Source organism: Nanorana parkeri, unplaced genomic scaffold, assembly GCF_000935625.1.
Source record: "Nanorana parkeri isolate BGI_ZX_2015 unplaced genomic scaffold, ASM93562v1 scaffold690, whole genome shotgun sequence".
Classification (NCBI taxonomy): Eukaryota; Metazoa; Chordata; class Amphibia; order Anura; family Dicroglossidae; genus Nanorana; species Nanorana parkeri.
The window spans coordinates 14,825-27,449 of record NW_017306958.1 but is presented as its reverse complement, the minus strand read 5'-3'; the positions used below and the strand labels follow the sequence as shown (position 1 = coordinate 27,449).

Below are 12,625 nucleotides of genomic sequence, written 5' to 3'. Positions count from 1 at the left end.
CCCCCCCCCCCCCCATCTTGGGAGGGGGGCCCAAGATAAAATCTTGCACCAGGGCCCTTTGGTTATTAGGTCCGCCACTGCCTGTCACAGAGATCCGGCAGACACGGAAGAGAAGGAGGGGAGGGTACAGCCAGACAGCACAGGTAAATCTGAAAAAAAACATCTTTATTTACACTTATATGTATTTAACTTTACATCTGTCTTTAGCACACAGGCTGGGGTCTGGGAGCAGGAGTGGGGAGGAAGATTCTGGACTGTGTTGTATTTACAGGCATATCACTAAACATGTGCTGAAATGTATATTCAGTCCATGTGTTTAGTAATATGCTGTGTAATTGCAATACAGATTTTACTAATTTATCCATGTTCTGTACTACCTGATATATCATACAATTAGATTTAAATAAAAATCGTATTGCATTATTTATCAAGTAGTATAGAACAAATGTACCAATCAGTGGCGGAACTATCGCCATTGCAACCCATGAGGCAGCTATGGGGCACAGGGGGGCCCAGCCAGGACGAGGAACAAAGGGGTCCCCCTGATACTGTGCGGGCTGCCTGGGTCGTTATGGCATTGAACGCTGCTGGCTGTCACTGGCGTCTGTGAGGAGGAATGCGCCGCTGTTCAGTTCACTGACAACCTGTCAGTGATCTGTGCAGTGGCGCGTTCCTCCTCACAGCCGCTGCTGAGTTCGTAACAGCCAGCAGCTGCGGCGGAGGAAGCCAACGTCGGCAGTCGAGGAGGAGGCAGGGCCCGGTAGAGGATACGGGGCCCACCGGCGACCATGGAGGGGGAGGAGGCGGGGCCCAGCGGTGGAGGAAGCTGACAGCGGATTGGGGCTGACAGGTAAGAGGTGTGCAAGGGGTGTGACCGGCCCACCTGAGACCCTGCAGAGCGCACTAAAGAGAGTCTATGGTGGGCTCTGCAAGGGGTGCAACTAGAAATCACAGGCCCCCAAACAAAATTTCGCTATGGGGCCCTGTGATTTCTAGTTATGCCCCTAGTACCAATACATGGTTATATTAGTAAAATCGTTATTGCTTTTACATTACATGACCCCGCACACTTGCTGCAGGGTGTACTGCATTTGCAATATATGCATTCCACATATAATATACACAGAGGCATTTGTTAAAAATGCAACGCACCATGCAGCAAGTGTTTGGGGGCATGCAATGTAAATGCACTACCGATTTTACTGATATAACCATAAGGTGCTACATTTGTTCTGTACCACCTTATAAATCATACAATAAGATTTTTAATTTAAATCGTATTGTATGATTTAAAAAATAGTTCAGAATAAATGTACCAGTATGTGGTTAAATTAGTAAAATCCATATTGCATTTATATTGCATGGACCCGAACACTTGCTGCATGGTGCATTGCATTGCATTTTCAACATATGCATTCTACATATAATATAGACTTATGGGTCAAAAATCTGTATTGTAGACTCCATTGCATTGCAGAGTTCTGAGTTTATTGCGTTGCAGTTGGGATGTCTGAGTCTATACCAGACATCCCAACTCTCCCGGACGTTCCAGGAGTCTCCCGCTATTACATAGCGGCTCCCGGCCGCCCGGGAGAGGAACACTTTGTCCCGAAAAGGTTTACTCTGCTCAATCGAGCAGAGTAAACCTTTCCCTGCTCTGTTTGTTTGTTTTTTGCTTCTGACATCGGAGCCGCCGGCCGCCGTCAGTCAGAAAAAACAAACAAAACAGCATGGGAATGAATAGCTAGATTCCTATTAGCGATTTCACTTTGCATTAGCCAATAGAAAACTAGCTATTGCAACCGCCCACTGCTGCTGTCAATCAGCAGAGGGGGGACCTGATGTTCTGCATCAGGTCCTCTTCTAGTGATTGACAGCAGTAGAGGGCGGGTGCAATAGCCAGCTTGCTATTGGTCTCACAATGTTCTGGGTCTAAACTCTCCAGCAAAGAGAAAAATGGCTCTTCAATATTATTACTCTCAAAGGCTGGAGATTCTCTTTCCACAGGAAACTAATTTCCCGGCATCATATCCCCCATCCTTCCTAAATAAACATTACCCTAACTTTTTTCTGAGCAATTCCTCTGATAAGACTAGAGGGGTGGCCATCTGTTTTGCCAAGAATACCTCATTTCGTTCGTTGCTGGAGATAAGGGATCCAGAGGGGCGTTATCTACTTTTGAAAGGGCATTTGAATGACACCTTAGTTATACTTCTCTCCTACTATGCCCCCAATTCAGCCAAGGTTCCATTCTTTAGTTCCATGTTACAACCTTACTACCTCATTTCAAAGGCCCTGTGATAAAACTGGAGCCTATAGGTCTCGACGCCCCCAGAAAGCCAGGACTGGATTGGCAAAATTGCTATATTCTCACTCACATTATCTTAATAGATATTTGGAGGGAAATGAACCCCACAGTGAAAGATTCTACGCACTTCTCTCAGGCACATCAAAGTTATGCTAGGATAGATCACTTCTTTGTCTCCACTTCTCTTGTGCCCCTGGTTTCATTCTCCAACATTAGGGAGACAGTGTGGTCTGACCACTCCCTGGTGTTACTGGGACTCAATACGCTATCACCTGCCACTAAACCTTTTTGCTGGCGCTTAAATGAATCACTTTTAGGTGATGTGGCGATGCAGGGAGATATCAAATCCCATTTGGAATCTTATTTCACTATTAACGCTACTCCTGATATGTTCCCTACTATATTATGGGCGGCCCATTAATCGACTATTCATGGCCGTTCCATTGAACATGCCACCAGAAATGTTAAAAATGCAACCAGGCGCATAAATGAACTGGACATGGAACTTCAACGTCTTTTTCGGGCCCATAAACAAACCCCATCACTGGATCTCTTGAAGTCCCTTGATAAGACTAGATTGGAACTAAATCTCCTATTGACTACTAAAGCAGAAAAAAGCATTAGATGGTCAGCTAATACATTTTACGTACATAAAGATAAAATTGGCACCCTTTTAGCTACTAAACTGTCCCCTAAACCTAGAATATATTAGTTCCCTAAAATCCGATGTACCTCTGGCGCATACTTTTTACATCCGAATACTGTCCTTCGGGAGTTTCACTCATTTTTTACTAAGCTTTATCGGGATAATACTCCTGTCTCTTCAGATTTGTTGGGGTCATTTCTAAATGAGGTTCACCGCCCATCCTTGTCTCCAGATCATTCAACGTTCATGGAAGAACCTATCTCAGCACTTTAAATTAAAAAGGCTATCAAGCAGGCAAAATTGTCGTCGGCCCCTGGTCCGGATGGACTGCCAGCTTCCTATTATAAAAAATTATCGGATGTTCTGGTGTCTCATTTGGTGAAGTTCTTCAATGAACAGGGGGGAACCTTATACTTAGATCTAAATCAAGCATATCTTACGGTTATTCCCAAGCCCAATAAGGACCCAGGGGAAATTTCTATAGACCAATCTCTTTAATAAATAATGATTTAAAACTCCTAACTAAAGTTCTTGCTAATAGACTGAGCTCCTTTTTAACCTTCTATATTCATAAAGATCAGGTGGGTTTCATTGTGGGTAGGCAAGGCCCCGATCACATCAGATGGACAATTGACGTTGTCACATTGTTGCAGTCGGGGTGGGACGGCAGTCGGCCACAGTCCAGCCTTCTGCTATCTATTGATTTGCAGAAGGCCTTTGATTCAGTGTCTTGGCATTATCTATTCCCATTGCTAGAGAAATGGGGTTTTGGCCCCCTCTTTCTGAGCACGCTGCAGGCACTAGATGCCGCTCTATCACCACAAATTAAACTACAGGGCCACCTGTCTGATCCGATAGATATTTTTAAGGGCACCCGTCAGGGTTGTCCGCTGTCCCAACTGCTTTTCGCGTTAGCCATTGAGCCTTTGGCTATTGCTATTTGTGATAACGTAAACATTAATGGGGTGGGTTGTGGTGGACAGGAACATAAGTGCGCTCTATTTGCGGATGATCTGCTCTTGTTTATTACTTCTCCATTGACTACGCTCCCTAATGTCCTGACACTATTTAATCAATTCGCTGGAGTCTCTGGACTACGAGTTAACGCATCTAAATCATTAGCTCTTAATATCAATTTACCTCATGATTTGTGGTCTAGGTTACCCGATCATTTTGACTTCACCTGGTCCACAGGCAACCCTGTCTTCTCCCAATTGTACAAGAAAAATTATACTCCCTTATTTCGCCAACTTGGAAACGTTGGGACTCTTGTAATTTGTCATGGTTTGGCTGCATTCATGCAGTCAAAATGACACTGCTCCCTAAGATTTTATATTATTTTTGGGCCTTAGCTATACATAGGCCACATATTTTGAAATTCCAATCTTTAATGACTAAATTTATTTGGCACGGAAAACATCCTAGACCATTTTTGGAAGTCTAGGATGTTTTCCGTGCCAAATAAATGTAATCATTAAAGATTGGAATTTCAAAATATCTGGCCCCAGTCTTCCACAATCCCTATTTCCCACTAGGGGGATCCTCTAGAGCGTTTCATTGGTGGCAAGACAAGGGCCTATATCGTATAGCATAACTCTTTAAAGAACGTAAATCCCTTATGCTGACTTACAGTCGGGAGGTTTTGCGTATGCCACCTTCTGAATATTTTCACTACAGACAATTGCTACATTTTATAGGTTCCCTGAAAACGCCTGATTTGACGACTCCCTTTAAAACTAGCCACGAGGGAGCTCAATCCATACATGCTTTGCTTACAGCTCCCTGGACCGGAATTATGTCACATTCTGGCTCCCAGAACTTCTACAGGGCATGCAAGGGAGTTGTACAAGCAATGCACATATGGATGGAGCTCTGTCACAGCAGAGCAGCCCACACTGGATGCCAGGCTGAGGATCCACTATAGTTCTTGTAAGGTAGGGAGACTGGGTGGATCTTTAAAAAAAGAAAACATTTTTTTTGGAGTGGGTATGTGTGGTTCAGAATGTCTGAGAGTATGTGAGATTGTGCCTGTGGTGTGTGTCTGTCAGTGTTTTTGAGGGCCCGTTCACACTAGTACAGTGCGTTAATCGAACTATCCCGGGCGATTATCGCACTGTACCATGCAATCGCACCTACTACGTGTTCTGGTGTGGGTAGTGCATTCCTTTGCCATTCACTTGAATGGCACCCCAAACATACCTCCCACCCACAGTTCAATGGCCCGCACCAGAATGCGCGGTACCGCAATGTCGTGCGTTCCATTGCAGTGCGACCTGGGTCGCAACCTAATGACCAAGGACAAATGTGGGTCTGGAGGTTACGCAGGTTGAGAACCACTGGTCTAGATGGTATCTAGTTCCTGCCAGACTGGCGAGAATATTTCCGGACATCTTCCCTAATTGTTTCTGGGGCTGTGCTCACCCTGGCACGATGTATCACATATGGTGGCTCTGCCCTAAGTTATGACCTTTTTGGAATAGGCTTTATGCTTTGATATACAGAGTCACTGGGGTGCGGATTCCACAAGACCCTCAATATGTCTTACTGAATTGCCTGATTCCAGGGCTCCCCAAGGCTCTGGATAAATTGATTGATTTCTTCCTTTTGGCCGCTAAGATAACCATAGCTGGAGCCTGGAAGTCACTGTCCATTCCATTCCACTGTGTTAAACAAAAACTGACGTGGATTATGATCCATGAGAAGCTTCACAGCATCCTCCGAGACACTGAACGACGCTTTGAATTGATTTGGACTCCTTGGATGCTATATCCTGGGGTGATGGAAGCACTGTGAAACCTTTCTTTGTATATGGGTTAGGATGCTGTATTTGGGGTGGACCCTCTCTTATCTGACTCGTTACCTTTACTTATGTTTCTGTCGCTATCCACTTTCTTTCCCTTTCCCTTTCCTCCTTTCTCCTTCCTTTCTCTTTCTGGCTCATAACTATGGGCTGTCACACACAATGGTGTGACTTGGAGCGTCTTCTGACACTTTGATTACGGAGAATGTATTTCAGATGTTTATTTTGATGAGTTTGGTTCCCTATGCCGGTCGCTTTTCACCGATTATTTTGGTTTTGTTGTTTTAGACATGGGACAAAATGGCATTTGCGGTCCGATTGATCTGTTATGTTTTGATGTTTCAAATTGCATTTTATGCTTCTCCGATGTAACCTTCTCCTAAATACCTGATTTTTAATTTGGGAGGCTGCGGGACACTTTCGCAATGCACTTCATTTTTATACACTGTGCTGTTTATTTGTTTTATTGGCGTTATTGTATTTTAAAAAATAAATAAATACTTTGAAAGATAAATGTTGTGCCTGGGGGGTCCCCTAAACTTGCATGTAAAGTGGCAAATCTGTACGATGTATAAAACTTGCTGCAGCAAAACTGACATTTCTAAAGAAAATAAAGTGTGCAGTTCCCCCTCCCAAACAATACCAGATCCTTTAGGTGTGGTAGGAATCTTAGGCGAGACCAATTTTTTTTTTACAAAGCGCGGGGTTCACCCAAAAAGTCATACCAGACCCTTTAGGTCTGCTAGGAATATTTAGGAGGGAGCCCGTGTAAAAAAAAAAAAAGTGTGTGGGCTTCCCCCTTAAAGTCATACCAGGGCCTTAAGGTCTGGTAGGAATGTTAAGGAGGGACCCCACCCCAAAAAATGGGGAATATTTTATAGGTTCCCTGAAAACGCCTGATTTGACGACTCCCTTTAAAACTAGCCACGAGGGAGCTCAATCCATACATGCTTTGCTTACAGCTCCCTGGACCGGAATTATGTCACATTCTGGCTCCCAGAACTTCTACAGGGCATGCAAGGGAGTTGTACAAGCAATGCACATATGGATGGAGCTCTGTCACAGCAGAGCAGCCCACACTGGATGCCAGGCTGAGGATCCACTATAGTTCTTGTAAGGTAGGGAGACTGGGTGGATCTTTAAAAAAAGAAAACATTTTTTTTGGAGTGGGTATGTGTGGTTCAGAATGTCTGAGAGTATGTGAGATTGTGCCTGTGGTGTGTGTCTGTCAGTGTTTTTGAGGGCCCGTTCACACTAGTACAGTGCGTTAATCGAACTATCCCGGGCGATTATCGCACTGTACCATGCAATCGCACCTACTACGTGTTCTGGTGTGGGTAGTGCATTCCTTTGCCATTCACTTGAATGGCACCCCAAACATACCTCCCACCCACAGTTCAATGGCCCGCACCAGAATGCGCGGTACCGCAATGTCGTGCGTTCCATTGCAGTGCGACCTGGGTCGCAACCTAATGACCAAGGACAAATGTGGGTCTGGAGGTTACGCAGGTTGAGAACCACTGGTCTAGATGGTATCTAGTTCCTGCCAGACTGGCGAGAATATTTCCGGACATCTTCCCTAATTGTTTCTGGGGCTGTGCTCACCCTGGCACGATGTATCACATATGGTGGCTCTGCCCTAAGTTATGACCTTTTTGGAATAGGCTTTATGCTTTGATATACAGAGTCACTGGGGTGCGGATTCCACAAGACCCTCAATATGTCTTACTGAATTGCCTGATTCCAGGGCTCCCCAAGGCTCTGGATAAATTGATTGATTTCTTCCTTTTGGCCGCTAAGATAACCATAGCTGGAGCCTGGAAGTCACTGTCCATTCCATTCCACTGTGTTAAACAAAAACTGACGTGGATTATGATCCATGAGAAGCTTCACAGCATCCTCCGAGACACTGAACGACGCTTTGAATTGATTTGGACTCCTTGGATGCTATATCCTGGGGTGATGGAAGCACTGTGAAACCTTTCTTTGTATATGGGTTAGGATGCTGTATTTGGGGTGGACCCTCTCTTATCTGACTCGTTACCTTTACTTATGTTTCTGTCGCTATCCACTTTCTTTCCCTTTCCCTTTCCTCCTTTCTCCTTCCTTTCTCTTTCTGGCTCATAACTATGGGCTGTCACACACAATGGTGTGACTTGGAGCGTCTTCTGACACTTTGATTACGGAGAATGTATTTCAGATGTTTATTTTGATGAGTTTGGTTCCCTATGCCGGTCGCTTTTCACCGATTATTTTGGTTTTGTTGTTTTAGACATGGGACAAAATGGCATTTGCGGTCCGATTGATCTGTTATGTTTTGATGTTTCAAATTGCATTTTATGCTTCTCCGATGTAACCTTCTCCTAAATACCTGATTTTTAATTTGGGAGGCTGCGGGACACTTTCGCAATGCACTTCATTTTTATACACTGTGCTGTTTATTTGTTTTATTGGCGTTATTGTATTTTAAAAAATAAATAAATACTTTGAAAGATAAATGTTGTGCCTGGGGGGTCCCCTAAACTTGCATGTAAAGTGGCAAATCTGTACGATGTATAAAACTTGCTGCAGCAAAACTGACATTTCTAAAGAAAATAAAGTGTGCAGTTCCCCCTCCCAAACAATACCAGATCCTTTAGGTGTGGTAGGAATCTTAGGCGAGACCAATTTTTTTTTTACAAAGCGCGGGGTTCACCCAAAAAGTCATACCAGACCCTTTAGGTCTGCTAGGAATATTTAGGAGGGAGCCCGTGTAAAAAAAAAAAAAGTGTGTGGGCTTCCCCCTTAAAGTCATACCAGGGCCTTAAGGTCTGGTAGGAATGTTAAGGAGGGACCCCACCCCAAAAAATGGGGAATAGGGAGTCCCCCCTAAAACTCCATACCAGACCCTTGATCCGAGCATAGGCCTGGCAGGGCCGGAAGCTAGCCCCCCCCCCCTCCCACCACACATGCCCTTGGCACTGGGAGGGTGCTTTTCCAGGGTCGCCCCTGGAAAAGCACCTTGTCCCCGTGCCGATGGGGACACGGGCCTCTTTCCCACACGCCCTGGGCGTAGGTTGTGGGGGTGCCGGCAGGGGGCTTATTCACATCAGGGCACCCAGATGCCGCCTCCCCCCTCGTGAATGAATAAGGGGTACCCCTACCCATTCACTAAAGGATTAAACAAAATTGTAAATAAAGTCCAGACTTTTGAAAATACCCTTTATTTGGAAAAAAAAGTAAAAAACATGTTTTTGACAAGTCTTTTATTTAAAAAAAAAAAACAACCCAAAAATTGATCCACCGATGTAATCCAATGTCAATCACGACGTCCAGCATTGTCCATGATGACGACTCGAAGAAATAAAAAATAAATAGAAATATTTTTTTTTAAACCAACAAGCGACGAACACCTGCCGCTGAATAGCATTTTGACAGATGCCGGTAACATATAAACATTTGAGTGGGGCTAGCAGTGACAGCCAGCTCCGCCCACCTGTTTACAGTTGTAACAGTGTGAGCCATGATTGGGCAGAGTCATGACTTTGCCCAATCATGGCCCTCACTGTTCTCTGTGCCCCGATTGGGCAAAGTCTTGCACCTGGCATGCTTTAGCCAATCAGGGATCACAAGGCACAGTTCCTTGAGCGGGGTGATCGGCTGGTGAACAGCCAGCTGAACACCCTGACAATGTGTGTTCGGCGAACACACGAACAGCCGACGTTCGGTTCAAACATCGCGCCCAACCCTAATTAACCATCACTGTAGCTTCACTAGTTGTGAAGTATATCATATGTTCAGTCTGCTGGGGGAGGGAAGAGGTGGCATAAAATGCACTAAAACTCCTTTAAAGCAACTCTGTCACTGGAAAGGACGAAGGTCAAACTCCTGAGGGTATACAATGAAGACAATACAAACTGGCCAAATGTGAGGCTGTTCAAATCCACTTTAAGATAGTGTTGGAGCTTACCACGACACCACACAATCATTTTGATGTGCAGTCTTACTGTCAAATGGGAATGTGCGGGAGGCAGGAAAGGACGGGCAAGTTTTGGCACTATTAATAAGTGTCAAAGCTTCGGACCATCCGGAGATTTGGCCATCAAAGGAAAGTTTGGGAGGCTGCAGCCTACACTTTATACCAACAAGCAGGTTTCCCTGATGGCCCTTTTCGACTATTCCACCCTGCCTGCATTTTCGAAAAAAAATCCAAGCTGCAAAGAAACAAAAATAGTACCGTTTCCAACTATGTGTTTCTATGGGGTGACGTTTAGATATGAAGTCTGCAGCTTTTTCCCTCATAAAAATATATGCATGATGGTTTTTCATGCTATTATGCAAAGCACATGCAAACTAAAAGCAAAATCTATGGAAACTGGTAGCATGGATGCAAAATGTGTTATTTTTAAACAAAGCAATGTAACATTCAGCTAAGTTTCAAACCAGTTGTACGCCAGAAGCTTTTGCTGTGGCAGGAGAAGATTGTGTATTATACAAAACAAAAGCATTGTAAAAATAGATGCATAGGAAGTTATGAGAGACTAATACACATGAACTGTAAATGAATAACAAGACATTTTTAACCACTTCCTGTCCAGGCCATTTTTCAGTATTCAGCACTGCGGTACTTTGGATTAAATTGTTTCCGTCATGCAACGCTGTACTGAAATTAATTTTATAAACAATTTTGGGGACAGATAGAGCTTTCTTTTGGTGGCATTGAATTACCACTGCGGTTTTTATTTTTTACTATATTAAGGAACAATTACCGTACATTTTGAAAACAAAACTGTTTCCCCTATTTTAAATTATGAAACATTTAAAAATACCCAATTTTTTGGTAAAATATAAAAGTCGGATAAATAGTCACCAAACATCCCAAGCCTCAAAATTGTGCGCGCCCGCGAAACCTCAAAAAACGACAATACCCAAAATGTGCCATAGGCGACGCTTTACAAGCTTTTACCGCTCATCACTTTAAGTGTTTTTTCAGTGACTGATGGCCCTAAAATTATTGTTCTCACTCCGAAGTTTGCGGCGATATGTAACATTGTACCGCTATTGCCGCTTTCGCGTGTTGGCGCACCCCACGCATATTTACGTTTTTATATGCGTATACGTGAGGGTGGGGGGACTTGAAATTATTTTTTTTTTCATTTCTTTATATGTGACTTTTATTTTTTATTTTTTTACACTTAACGTTATTGCTATCACATAGGGTAATAATTACCGTATGTGATAGCACAGGCACACTGACAGGTCCTCTTCATGGAGACATTAGGGGTTTCTAAGACCCCTAATGTCACCTGGGGACCTCCAAAGAAGCTGATGAAGCAGAGATCTGCTTCATCAGCTTCTTCTCTCTGGCTATAGCAGCCAGAGGACTGAGTACGGAGGGAGATCAGAAAGGAAGAAGATGCTAATCTCCCTCCCATCTTCCTCCTGACACCCTCCCGAGCCGTTCCCAGGCCGCAGATGGGGCAGCGGATCTGGGGATTGAGGGTGAGGGTGCAGGAGGGGTGGGCGGCGGCACTCGAGGAGGGGGGGCGCGCACAGGCAGCACATACAAGCGATCGGACAGCTATAGAGCCGCTGATTGCTTGTATGTGTAACAGTTGATAACGGCTGTAGAGATTCCCAATGGGACTCTTCTCGCGCGCTAGCGAGTGAGTGAGCAGAGCAGCGCCTACTAGCGAGCAGAAAAAAAACCACGTTCATTTACATGACCCTGCCAGGAAGGATCCGCAAGGCGTTAAGAATACAGAGCAGCTCATTACTATTATCCCATTTACACCCAGAACTATAGCCAACAGCTAACAGCCAGCTCATTGTAAATCACTAACAGGGTTATTCACAAAGGAGCCGAAGGATCCAGCCTTCGGTTCAGTCAAGCCGAAGAGCTGCTGTAAGGGCTATTCATAATAGCCCATACAGCAGCCGAAGGCAGCCAAGTGGCTCAGCCGAGCCAAAGGCATATGTTTCGGCTCGACTGAGCCGAAGTGACAGCTGAAGCGGGGCGAATGGCCTGCCAAAAGTCGGCCATAAGCCCCGCTCAGCTGGCTCCGCCCAGTTGTAATGACAGATCAGTGTCCCCAAATGACCTAGGAACGCTGATCTGTCATTAAACAATAACAACTGGGCGGAGCCGGCCGTGACGTCACGACCGGCTCCGACCAGTTGTTGTTGTTCATTGGCCGGGACCTGCTAGAAGAGTCTAGCAGGTTCTGGCCAATAGGACGCAGTTGGGCGGAGCTAGTTGTCACTGCTAGCTCCTCCCAATTGTTTGTTTTTTTATAATTTTTTTACTTTTTTAAAATATCTTCATTTGTTTTTTTACTTTTACCATTTGTTTACATTTTTAAAATATTTTTTCAACCTTTTTTTTTTTTAAACTCTTTTCACTGATTTTCTATTCTGCACGGTACCACTGAGGTACCGAGCAGAATAGCCAAGCCGAATGCCGCTCGCTTGACTACTAGAATAGGGGCGAACGGCAGAGAGTGAGCTGCCAGAGCTTTGGCTCAGCTGATCCAGATGTTGGATTGGCTGAGTCGAACACATCAGTCGATGTACGGCTGATTTCAGCCGATGTATGGCTGAAATCTGCCGTACTGAGTCGGAGTGAATAGCCGAACGCAGTTTGGCTCACTTCACTTCGACTGGGTTATTGAATATGTGAATAACCCCTAAGTCAGCCTATACTCTACGGCAATATGGATACGGTATTAAAAGGGGAAATATCACACTGCTGTATAGTTTCCCACTGAGCTGAGTATATTTAGTAAGACTTAAAAAAGTTCACATGACCATCAAGTTCAACCAAAAAAAAAAAATACTTAACCAGTGGTTGATCCAGAGGAAATCAAACATTTCTTTTAAAGCAGAACCTAAT

General features: G+C 44.5%; 1 protein-coding gene across 1 annotated transcript in view; it reads right to left on the bottom strand.

Annotated features, from left to right (window-relative positions):
- The window catches only part of ATP8B3 (ATPase phospholipid transporting 8B3), an 81,572-nt gene that overhangs the window by 62,303 nt on the left and 6,644 nt on the right, over positions 1-12,625 (bottom strand). The gene's annotated exons all lie outside the window — the stretch shown is intronic.